Below are 13,812 nucleotides of genomic sequence, written 5' to 3'. Positions count from 1 at the left end.
CACACATGCACCCAATGTCAGCAATGAGCTGGTCCAGGACTCCACAGTCTCCAGTACAGCCACTTGCAGCCTCCCAGCTGCCTGCCACAGCCAGCCAAGCTCTAGGCAGGCCCCTTCCACATGCTACTTAAGGCTGGGCTGCTTGCAGCTGGCAGCAGGGAGGTTGCAAGCAGTTACACTACGGTCCACAGAGCCCTGACACAGCTCACTGCTGGTAGCAGGGGCACATGCAGCTTGAGGCAGGCAGTGGGAAAGGGGCCAGGGCTGTGCTGCCACAACAAGAATCGGGCACCTCACAGCTCCTCTACCATCCACGGAGACGCATGTGCCAAGCAAAATGCCTTTGTGTGTCATGCTCTGCAGGGGGTTGCCTACCCCTGTACTATATCATGTCTCTAGCTTTAAAATGCTAGTAGTTATGACTGATGTAACCAAATGCATCAGGCATGGTCTTGCTAGAATAGATACGTTTATGGCAAGTTTGTTAGATATGTTGTAAAAACAGAGAGGCCTCACTAGTTAAGACCTTACAGTATAAAAGAAGAACACAAAGGCAAAGCAGCATTCCCAGATGGAGAAGGAAGGAGATAAGAAATCCTCCCTTTCCTAATTATAATTTTCATGAAGACATAAACCCCTCTAACTGACACTTTCCAAAGTCCATAGAAACCAGACTGAACCAGTTTTTCTAAAGTTTCAGAGGAACAAAGACCTTTAAATAAACCAAATTAAAGAATGGCTATTAGAAAGCCATGTATTGCTGGATGTAGACTGTACTGAAAAATTAGAACTCAGCAAATTCAAGTGAGTGAGCCATTTTCCTTCTCCCCCCTAAGTCTCTCCACCTAGTATATATACACATATCCATTACAGTGTTGTGGATAGTCACACAGACTTTGGGATAACTGCTTATTCTTGAGCTTTGGGATGTAAATAACAAAAGATCAGACTGCAGACCTCTTTAGCTTCTCTTGTCAGAAGCCAACATACCAAGCATCTGTGATTGATATAACCTAACTGGCAGCTGACATGTAGTAGGAAGTTGTTTATGCTTTCTGCCATTTTTGAGGCAGAAAATGAGGTAAATGAGGCCAAAGGGTCACAACCTGATTTCTGTCCCCAGCAGGAAAGGAGTTAGTAATCTGACTTGGGGGATAGTAATACAGTACATGTTAAAGGAGAATGGATGGTCATCAGGATGTGCAATGGTTGTCATTATAACTGTACCTTAATTTTGTCTATAAGCTTGCAAAATAAAAATTGTGATCAAACAGACTGTAGTTTCATCTCTTTAATAAAAAAAGCAAAATGGTCCAAGTTCATGGTAACACTACATATCCTTTTTTTTCATAATAAAGTCAATGGTAACACCAAACATGAGACAGAAGGTATCCCTGTGTTTCTATGTTAAATAATTTGCTCAAATTTTCATTTATTTTAACTTTTCTTTGGAACAAAATATGAAGTTATTGAGGCCAGTTACCATCCTGAACTTGAACCTGCAGAGGAAGGTATTCAGCTGCCTCATTCACCACAGGGCACCATCCCACATTTTTCTAGGGATTTAGAAAGTAAAAACCCTTCACATTATGGTTTTAAGGCCTTTCTACTGCTCTAGTGCTTAGATTATTTATATACCATTACTATCTATTACTTAGATAGACTATATATATATATAAAATAGATACAGTAATTATTTAATGTATACCATTATTTTCTAATATTTGTAATACCATTAGTATCTATACCGGGGTGCTCAACCTCCATCCTGCAAGCCAAATGCAGCCCTGACCCACAGAGCTCCCCAAGGGTCAGGAAATAAATAAGGGTTGACAGCAGTGGCAATTAATATGCCCTACTCCCCCAACCCCCGCCAAATTCCCAAACCCCAACCCCACACAACTGGTTAGATCACATCCCCTTCCCTCCCCACAGAGCTAAGCCACTTTGCCTTCTTCCATGGAGCCAGTTTGGAATTGGGGTGCCCCTCAACCCCGCCAAGTGGGAGGATGGTATCTGCCACACCTGCCCCAGGCACTGGCTTGGATCACCAGCTGGATCTGGTCTACAGATAGACCAGGCACTGCCCATCTGAGCCCAATGGGGAAAGAGGATGAGCACTACAGATCTATACTACTGTATAAATTATTTGTAGTGGCCAAGGAGTCAAATGATACAGATGAGGCCACATAAGACAGAGCAATAGCTGAGACAGAGATTTTTCTCTTTTGGAACTTTTGACACATTTGGAGAAGTTCAAGTGGTCTGAACTGCCTACAGCAAGAATATCTCTGATAAGAGTTAAAGCTTAAATTGTTTTCTATTTGACACAGAAAAGTAGACGCCTGGAAACCTCAACATCATTCAAGAATCTTTGAGACAGTAAGGCCTCAACCTTCACTTCATGAATAGTGCATGCCCCCAGAGGCTGGGGGCGCACGACTGTGCCAGCCGGAGCCCAGTAGAGGGAGCCTGGCAGCAGTGACTGGGAAGCTCTCACAGATGCCACCGGCATTGTTGGCGGTGGAGGGTGGAGGGGGGTGATGAGCGCCAATCATGGGGTGGTGACCACCCGCAGGTGCCACTGACCAATGAGGATTCCACTAGGTTCTGGTCTGACTGCAATCTACGTGTCCCTGCCAGAGACAGCCATGTAGGGGGTGCTTGCAGAGTGAGGAGGATTCGCTCAGTAATCAGGTAAGGGAGCTGCAGCAGCAGAAACTCAGAGGCATCTGTGAGAATGGGGCATTCATCATCTCAGTGCACAAAGAGACATTGCACACCACAGAAGAGGGAAACCCAGAGAAGGCATTGGATGACAAAGATGACTCACACGGTCATGTCATGCACCCCTAGGGGTGGAAGGATCCAGACCACTGCTGCCAAAAGAAAATGACAGGTAATAGTAGTTGGCAACTCCATCTTTCTGGGCACGGAAGCATCCATCTAGTGGCCTGAATTGTTGGCTCAAGAGATGTGTTGCCTGCCAGGAACCCACATCTGACACGTCAGAGAGCCAGGGGCAATTTAGAGCAGATCAAGAGTGACTATGTGGCTCTGGGTGCAAGGGTGAAAGGGACGGAGGCCCAGGTGGTGTTCTCATCAATCATTCCAGTCAAAGGTAAAGGCCTGACTAGGAGCAGATGCTGGAATAGATAGTGTTGCCAGCAGGGCTTTGGGATGGGGTAGTGTTCAAAGATGATGAACTACTGGAAATAAATGAGATCTATCTGATGAAAAAAAGCTACGGGTGTCTTCAAAGACAGGCTACCAGATGATGAGCAGAGTTGGCAGCAGACAGGAAAGGAGTCAAACAGCCTAGAGTAATAGCAGAACATATTCGGGGTTACTTTGAGAAGCTAGATGCCTTCAAGTCAGCAGGGTTGGATAGATGCACCCAGTGATACTGAAGGAATTGGCTGACAACTTCAGAGCCATTGGCTATCCTCTTTTAAAACTTGTAGAGGTTGGAAAAGGGCAAATATAGTGTCCATGTTTAAGAAAGGAGAAAAAAGTAGAATCCAAGGAATTACAGATGAGTCAGCCAGACTACAATATTTGGAAAGATCATGGAGCAGATCCTCAAGGAATCTATCGTGAAGCATCTAAAGAAGAACAAGATGATCAGGAACAACCAACGAGCAAGTCATATATGACCAACCTGTTTTTCTTCCAGGATAAGGTGACAAGTTCTATGAATGGGACGAGGACAGTGGATGTGATAAACTTTGTTTTTAGCAAGGCTTTTGACACACTCTCTCTCAACATTCTGAGTAATAAGCTAAGGAAATACAGACAAGATAAAAGTATTGTAAGGTGGATACATATCTGGATCATCATTCTCAACAAATAATAATCAGTGGCTCAATGTCTATTTGGGAGGAGGTATGAAATGGGCTTCCCCAGGGATGCATCTTCATTAATTATTTGGGCAATGGGATTGAATGCACACTTAGTAAATTTGTGGATGACACCAATTTGAGTGGATCCAGGGCTAAGATCCAGAATTACCTGGATAGACTGTAAAGAATCCAGTCTATCCAGAATTACCTGGATAGACTGTAAAAATGGCCCACAATCAACCACAGGAAATTCAGCAAGGATAAGTGCAAAGTCCTGCCCTTGGCACAAAATAACTGAATGCACAAATACAGACTGGAAAATGACTGGCTAGGCTGGAGTACTGCAGAGAAGGACCTGAGGGTTACAGTAGATCATAAGCTAAATATGAGTGGACACTGATCTTGTTGCAAAAAAGGCCAACACTACACTGAGTTGTATAAATTAGAATGTTGCTTGCAAATCAAGAGAAACAATTCTTCCACTCGATTCAGCAGTAGTGTAGCTTCACTTAGAATACTCCTTCCAGTTTTGGGCCATGTACTTAAAGAAGGATGTGGACAGAATGGAAAAAGCCTAGCACAGATTGACAAAAAATGTGGGCCTGGAAAGCATACCTTATGAGGAAATGGTAAAAGAGCTAGGAATCTTTAGTCTGGAGAAGAGAAAATTGAGGAGGGATATGATAACAGTCTTCAAATAGCTGAAGGATGATTACAGAGAGGATGGACATGAGCTTTTCTCTCTGGCTATAGAGGACAGGACTTGGAACAATGGCCGCAAGCTGCAGCAGAGGAAATTTAGGCTAGAAATCAAGAGGAACTTTCTTACTGTGGGATGGTGAAGCATTGGTACTGGTTACCTACAAAAGTTATTGAATATCCATCCCTGAAGATTTTCAAGAGCAAATTGGACAGACATTTGGCAGGGGTAGCTTAGTCAGGAATAATCCTGTCTTGAGCATGGAGCTGGACCAGATAACCATGTAAGGTCCTTTCCAGCCCTATTTTTCTATGGTCCTATGATAACAAAGACTGTCTGATGTTTGGATGCTGCAGATGTGGCATTGAGAAATGCTTGGAAATCTGTATGCACTACCATTTAAGAAAAGAGAGACTTAAAATTCCTCTATCTATATTTCTGTGGAATGTTGTCAGTTTGGAAAAGAAGTCTTTATTCAAGTTATCAGAAATAGTCTTCAGCAAAATTGGTGAGAAGCGACTCAAGGCTTCAATGCTAAAGTGAAACACATTCACCCCTCTAGAGGAAGCAATTCCAGGCATGACTCTATTGCTTTTTGAGTTCTTTGTGAAAGTAATTTATAAACAGCACATCTGTCAGATGCATGTCCTCCCTCAAGCATCTTGTACATCCACCATTAAGGGCCATTTTTTCTTTACATGAAGAATAGTTTATAAATCCTGGAGATATGCCATAAAAGCTGGACCCAATATGAGTAAGTCTTATTGGCATAGATGATTTTTTTATTCTCTCAGGAGAACAAAGGGACAGTAACAAAGTAAACCAAAGCCAGATAACTAACAAAAGCATGGAAAAATTGTATTGAGAGAAGAGCTACAAGTTCCATCTTCTAGTCTTAGAAGGTAAGAGGGAATTAAGGGTAACAGAGATCTCCCTTGCCTTTTCTGCCCTTGTTTGGGAGGAAAAAGGACATTCCTGTGACAATGTGCCTCCATAAACTTCAGCACATGGGCATCTGAACTCTGGTGCAAGGGATATGTGCACACTCTGAGGAGATCCTTATTTATAGAAAAGCCCCCAAAGAACAGTTCCATTGTTGGTATATACTCCATGCCTTGCTGATCTCCCTTTTTTACAATTCTGCTTCAAATTCTTGTTTCTACTTCATAATTACCATATTTTTCTCACAGACAACACATAACTTTCCCCCAAAATTCCACTATTAGGAATTGGGGCATGCATTATTAGTGTAGAAATAACATAATGGTACTTTCTACCTCTGCCAGGGAGCAAAAGTAAAGTTGTAGTGCTGCACATGAGGCTCCCTAGCTGCCGACTATGGATGTTGCATCTTCCTGCTCCCAACCTCCTCAGCAAAGCCTTCTGCTGCAGAAGCTGCTATTTAGTTACTTACCAGTATTTTCATGGAAAGATCTTTTTCCTTCTTTCTCCCTTTGAAAAGCAAGGTGGGTATCTTATTTAGGGATATAATGTATGTAATAAAATACGTTAGTTCTTCTGCCAGGTAGGTGCTGGGATGAAGAAAGTCAGCAGGTCTCACAAGTGCTTTTGAGATCTTGGGAGGAATTACCAAGCATTATTACCACCAAGACACTTCCTTCACTGCCCAAAAGTCAACATCACTTGGACTGTATATTCAGAAATCCTAAACATTCACTTTCTCTTTCCTCTGGGACAGCGGCACTTCATTAAATAGGACTTCCACCTTGTTACTAACAATAATAATCTCATATGCCTTAATTTCATGTGCCTGAGGTTGGAAAAAGGAGGATAACAAGCAGTTCTAGCTTTTCACTGTAGCAATGGGAGCAGATAAACACTAGGCCTTTTGCAGGAAAAGTAGTAGCTGATGAAGATTCCTAGTCTCAAGCAGAGAATCATTAGTTGGGCTAACAAGGTAACTTAAGATAATATCTGGGTCTTGAGCACAGCTCGAATCAGTCTGGTATTGAGTTGCAAACAGAGAGAAGGCAGCTATCCTCAAGAGCAATAAAAAGTGAACAATAAATAAGGAAGCTGGAAGAACCAAGTGCTACACCATAAACCCCACTAAGCTACAAAAGTCCAATGTCTCATAGCTGACATGCAAATATTGCCAAACTGAATTGAATACAATACTGATATTTTAAAAGAATCACTGCTAGCAATGACTACTTGGGTAGTTAAGATATTAAAGTAACTCCCTCAACCCCTAAATATCTGTATTATCAACTGTTGGAGTACATGGTTTTTCTTCTTCTGGTGGAAGCTTTGGCAAATAATGTTACATGGCTATATTCCCATAAAGCTCAAGGACACGATGGAAAAATTAGGGATCTTCCATTCACCCCTTACAATGTGACACGTCTTGGAATGTAAGAGTAGCATTATGAGGCTAAAAGTGACAGGTTTTCAACTGCTAAATAAGGTTTCAGAGTGGAAATTTCTATTTAAAAGTATTCCTCCCTTCCTGCACAAGGAAAAGCTTATGCACTTTGAAAGACAGATGTAATTGTGCTGTCACTAAGTATTCTGCTTTTTAAAATGCTAAGATAAGTTAAATGAAGCTTGGAGCTGCTAACAGACATTAATAAAGTGCAATTCATAGGATGATAGTCACTAAGGAATTAAAGAGCAGCACTGGTCTAAAACACCATTGAACTACACAGGTGCTTAATACACTGATTTCAAATGTGCATCCAAGCATATGACACCTAACATTGTACCACCACATTGCCCCCAAATCTCTCAGCACTGGTGGCAGAATGAATGTAGCTGAGGCCTGCCAGGAATCCCAAATGAAAAGTCTTTATTCTTAGAAGAGTCCGTTGTGAATTTCAAATGCTGCAATACAGGAGTTGTTTAATGACTCACTTTGTTTATCACAGACTAAAGGATCTACCTCTATAGCATAAGTCCTTATCACTTACTGGATTTTAATTATTTTAAAGAAAATGTTTAACTGAAGCTAGCTACATTAAAATATATGAAACAAAAATAGCTATACTATCTCCTGAAAGCAGAATAAGTGCTGCCACCTTGTGGATATAAAAAGAGGTAAAAATGTCCTAGAAAATTCGTTGTCTAGAATAGTTTCTCAACCCATGGGTCGCAACGCAAAAGTGGGTCGCAAGAGTATATTAAAGGGTCACAAACAACCTTTTAAAATGGATTCTCCTTTAAAGAAGAAAAAGGTGGGAAATTGTGGCTTTTCCCTTGCAGGTGGCCGAGTTCCAGCCTGCAAGGGGCTGCTTGGAGTTGCCCCACACACCCACACGTTGCCTCACACACTAGGGGATGGGGCCTGGGGTGGGGGAAAGCAGGTCAACAGTGAGGGGCACTGGGTTGGGACTGGCCAATGTTTACAAATGGGTCCTGGTACAAGAAAGGTTGAGAACCAGTGGGCTAGAACAAAGGTGTCAAACATACAGCCCAGAGGCTCAGCCCATGGAGCCATATGATCCAATCTGTGGGTCTTAGACCATGGCCACATGCAGCATGCCGAGCTAGTCTGGATGCTACACCACAGGTGCTGTTCACAACATGGGGAAAGTCAGTACAGGCTATCTGCGGCACCCTGCCAGACTGACTCAGTGTGCTGGCTCCAGTCCAGCAGGACACCACCTCCAGCCCCATGCCAGGCCCCTGGACCGCAGGCACTGCCCATAGCACCAGGTCCAGCTCACATACCACCTGCAATGCAAGCCCCAGAGCAGAGCCAGTGGGCGCTGCCTGTGGCACATGGGGCCAGAACATGGCACACACTGCACACAGTGCCCTGCCAGACTGGCTGTGAGCCCTGGCTTTGACACAACCCAAGTCAACCTGCAGACCAAACCAGAGACTCTTATTTGACCCACAGGGCCAGATGAGTTTGAAATCCCTGGTCTAGAAGAATAATGCACATGTTTATAGTAAAAACACTCAAATGTCTTACATCTCAGGCACATAATCTTGGTTCACTTTTGCTTCAGGCACCTCTTTTGACCCACTTCCTATAGCTGGTTTGTGCCAAGGTACATTAGATTACCAAAGCCCCAACTCTGTTGTTAGCCTGTCAATTGCCCCCTCTTCATCCCCACACTGTGCTGAGCCAGGTTAGCACCCTCACCTCTCCCCTGCTGGCTGGGCCAGCAGCCCGTCCCCTGCCCCACTGGCTCGCAAAAGGTCACTGAGACTCCTTAAGTGGCCCTCCAGCCCAAATAATTGCCCACCCCTGCTGTAAGCACTAGTCCTGTGTAAAAACATTGACATCTGGGTAAAGTGCAAGTGCATTTTAAAAGGCGAGTAAAAAAATTAAATAATGTCTTTAATAGTTCAAAGAAAAACTAGACTAGTGATTAATCCCATAGATTAATGTCTTCAAGCCTCAGGTTTGGGATGTCTTTGCCATTCTAGTAATTGGTTAAAAACAAAAAGGAGTAGGTTTTCAAGCCAGGATCATTGAGTGGCATGTCTGACAGATCCCCCTCTATTGGTTTCTTGCTCACTCTGTCATTTCTCCTCCGAATGTTCACAGACCTGAATCCACCTGTCATGTTAGACAATCATATTAGATTCCACATATGCTGAGTCTACATGATGAAGTTACCATTCCTGGCAGTTGTGCCCTCAAGCACTGCTCTGGTTAGGCTGCCTGCTGAACTGGATGCAACGCACACACCTCCACACAGCACTGGTGAGTGATAGCTCATCACGTCTGATTTAAGGGGCAACCTGCTTAGTGCAGCTCAGAGTGTTTATGGGCATCACTGCTAGGAATATGGTGTACAGATAGATTCATACAGGATCTCAATTTGTATTGCAGTCTGGTCTACAAAGTTCCTTTGTAGTTCACCCCACATCTAACTTTTCTGCTGCTCGCAACTTCCTATGCAGCCACTCTTTCGTCATATGCAGAATTATGACCCAGGTCAAACTCTCTTCACAGAGACCCCAAATTTATCAGGAACAGGAACCTGACAGCATGAAGAAAACCTTGTTTTCCTTACATATGGACCTTGTTTTGATTCCCCTAAGTCCAAAGAGAAGCTGCATATATCATATTCTTGAGTCATTAATCTATCACTGAGCTTTTACCATATTTTCTCACATACATCACATAATTTTGCTGTCTGCTAGCTGCTCCTGGTCTATTCTACAACCTCTTTAGCTTTTTAGCTTAGACTCTCTAGCTGTTTAGCACAGATTCCTTAGCTCTTTTCAAAGTCATAGCTATATCCATGAAGACCAGTCTTCAGCAAAAGACAGGGTTTCAGCTTTAGTTATGCAGGAGAGAGGATGAGTCAGCTGCAGATCAGGCTCTGTCTCCAGTCTACAGAACCATAGCTGTCTGGACAAATCTTTTTCTTCCTCATTCTGCTGTTCACCAACAAAGTGTGCATTATATTTGGGAGTATGCGGCATGCGAGAAAATAGGGTAAGTCAGTCATAATTCCCTATCTTCCACTACCCCAATTGTTTACCTTATACTTTTCACACCAGCTCCTCCTAACATCTGACTACTTATGTTATCATGTGAGTGAATTAGCAGTGGCAGTATCAGTGATGATTTCTCTTCTGCCATCTCTTGTACACGGAGCGGGGAATCCCAGTCATATCCAGAAAACATCCACATTCATTCCCTCACACCACTCTTCAAATGTCACCTCTGCCATAACACAAGACACTAAATCAAAATGAGTTAGGCAGATAGTATTTTGATCACTGCTTCCGACTGCCTAAGAATCATGCCGCCAGTTCTTTCACTCATACATATTTTTGTCTCAGCCCCATTATGACATTCACTTTAAATTATAAGTTCCCTATGATTTAAAGCATGCAGCAAATGAGTTTATAATATCTAGGACTATGAAAGGTACCAAAATAAAATTGTTAATACAAAAGAGTTTATCTCTGCAACCACAAGCATTAAAAGAATATTTTAACAATATCAAAATGTCACTTTTATCAACTGTTCTGGCAGAGAGTTGCAGGTCCTGGAACTGCCTTCGAGAACTCTGAGCTTACTATAACAAGGTCAGACCACATAAATAAAAAAAAACTACGATGACTTACAATTGCTAAACCAGACAGATTTTTTAAGATATTACTATGACAAAACAAGAAGTAAATGGACCAAGATAGACTACCTTAGTAAAATGGCAACTCATAGACACTGGTGCAGGTTCTTCCACAATTTCACTACTTAAAGGAAAACAAATTATTGTACATTCATGCATGCCTACAGCAAGATGCATTTGCTGTAATTCAAGCCACACTAAGTGAAAATTTTATACTATAACTGACTTAAACTAAAAAACTGAACATTGAAGCATTTTAGTAAAATATGCTCTACTTGGTCAAATTTATCTTTTGTCATGCTTTTAGAAAAAAAACGAAGTTACAAACAGTTCTTTACTCCACAACACTAGAAACTTTGGTTCATCAATAGCCCATGAATCTAGATTTGTGTAAATATAGGGATATGTATTGCTGTCAAAGAGAAAAAAAAAGAAAATATATAAGCCCAAATATATTGTTTCTGGTACCTGAGCTAGCTCATTCGTTGTGCTGTGTAGGCACATGGTGAATAGTCAGACAGAACATTATGTTTACCAGTAGGCTCAAACTTTTAGAGAAAAGGTATTTTTAAAATCAAGCAGCACCCATAGGCATCTGCCACTATTTTTTTTTTTATCTTGGCTCAAACCAATCTATCAACTAGCTAAAGAAGCAGCATTGTCCATTACCAGCTCTTAATGGTATCCCAAGAGGTGGCTATCCTGTGCCATTCTTTTTCTTCATGCATGTTTTTTCAGACAGACTCCTGTTGAGTTATCCATAATCTGATGAGGTTAACAAACTAATGAACTTGAATTAACGACAACTTGTTCTATATATCTCATTTATTCTATAAAAGGTGCATATCTATCTTGCCTCCTGACTGCCATCAAACTCACACAGCTAAATACTTCTCTATCTAGAACAGCTATATATGAAACACCCTAATACCCAGACCAGTATATGATGTTCAAAAATTATTAGGAGGAACTCCAAATAAGTCAGTTAATACCGATAAAAAATGAACACTTTGGAATTGTAAACAAAGTATACTATATTTGTTCAGTACAGTTTTAATTTCTAATGGCCATTACACCTGACAGAAAATATTTTAGCTGCTGTAAAACAGCATATAATTCAAGTTAACTAAAATATAAAGGTACTTCATCATGCAGCAAAACAAGATCATTATTTTTAGAAAGCACTGTAGGAAGGTTTTTCTTAGCTATTATGTACTTAATGTTAATGGAAGAGAGACTGAAAATCACAAGTGGCACAAACTTAGCAAACTATACCTTTTTAAAAAAATCTTGAACAGAGATAGAAATCTGAAAGAGCTCTCTCATAATAGCAGAGAGAATATAGGGATCACAGAGGGCTTTAATACTACTGAACTATAGTCAGCACTCTTACTGTATACTCAAAGGATTATAATTCAACCATAACATTCACTTTATTTTGAAATTTGGCCTACATTTTGTCACGGAAAAATCTTAAGTGTATGCTGCCAACACAGAACTGGAACTGACATGCGCGGTTTGAACTCTGTGAGGGGAAAGTTCCAAGGCGCACCCAGCTCTTGCCCCTGGATGACCTGCGGACCTGTCAGTCATTGCTGACCTACTTTCCCCACAGACGCATGCTCAGTGACAGCTAACAGCATGAGGTAATCTGACTAGAAAATTCTCTGAGAAAAGCATTCTGATTGGCCACTAAATTCACATAAAAGGTTAGCGAGCCCCTCCTTCGGGGGAGAGACCCGTTTAGCTGGAGACAGAGGCTGGGCTTCCAGGGACTGTTTCTCAGTCAGGCTCTTAGGCCTATTGGTCTCCCCTCCCGCTCGGCGTTTCATATTGTTCTCTGTTGCTGTTTTGCTATACTGATCTTCTGGTTTGCGACTCACCTTTGGCACTGATCATCGACCACCGATCCGGATAATCCCTACTGCTTCGATTTTGGCTTCATTCGCTACTCACCTAGTTATCGACTTCAGCTTCACCCTCGACTGTCCGACCGTCCTGCTGAACTGGCGTCACATCATTTCGTCATTCGTTTTCATCGAGTTACAGTTTTGTTCTGTTATTCGTTTATCCCTATATGAGCTGTTGACCAGCCCTGGGACTTAGAGTGGGCAGCCGCCCCTATCCCTCGCGGGGTAGATAGCAAGGGCTCACTCCGGAACCCCATGGGCCAGCAGACCCCTCTGTTGTTTATTGTTACTGTTGACTGTAACCAAAGACATCATTGCCTACGCATCAAAGCATAAGTCAATAAAATCACCATTTGTTCAAGGAACCACATGCTTCCGTGCCCCTCAGACTCCATCACCAAAACTCCTGCCTGTTCCGTGCCTGACTGCCACCACCCGGCTGCACCACCGTGACCAATACCGTGAGCTTGGCTTGCCAGCTCCGGTTTGACACATTTCCCCTCAGAATTCTTTTAAGTAGAAATTACAGAAATTAATCCAGTTAGTAGAGTTTGGAAAGTAGAAAGGCCAGGCAGACCATGTTCTCTATAGGGATGCAGTTATTCCCATCTTGAATGGATTATCACCAGCCTACAGCTAACTGGCATACCTAAGAGTCAGTGACTCAATCCAGTCTTTAGTTCACATTCCCAAAATAACTGGTGCCAGTAGCTGTTCTTGGAGCAAAAAGCTCAGCTAAAATCAGCATGTAGTATTTGTTTCCTACACTGCTGGCATCTAGATACCACGATTATTTGCACAGGATAAGCAGCCAAAATAGAACTCGATCAAGTCAAAGAGGTCCAAGAAAAGCCTTCTAACACTAGTGGAAAGCAAAAAAAAAAAACCCTAATAAACCTCTGAAATTGAGCTCAATCAATTTATAAAAGGGATTATACAACATGGTTTCCTGAAATGGGGAAGGGCAGGACAAAATGAACCAAAAGATCCCTTGCTGTCTCATAGGAATGTCAGTCTGAAGCACAATGGAGCAGCATTGTTAAACATCACCCCAGGCAGTAAGTAAGAAGAGTGACTCTAGGATTTCATATTCTAGTGAAGTCAATCAAGGTGCATACATTTGGGGACATGTTGCATGAGAGAAAATGCAGTACTTACCCTGGTGGTTTCCCATCTTCTCCTACCACACTTATTTTGAAACTTTTTCTACCTCCTCCTAACATTTGATTTGTTACCATGATTGAATAAGCACTGGCAGCATCAGTGATGCTTTCTCTGTCATCTCATTTATGGTGGGG

The sequence above is a fragment of the Crocodylus siamensis genome, chromosome 4 (genome assembly GCF_052110815.1).
Source record: "Crocodylus siamensis isolate JL-2025a chromosome 4, ASM5211081v1, whole genome shotgun sequence".
NCBI lineage: Eukaryota > Metazoa > Chordata > Crocodylia > Crocodylidae > Crocodylus > Crocodylus siamensis.
The sequence above is the reverse complement of the archived record's forward strand: the minus strand, read 5'-3'. Positions refer to the sequence as shown.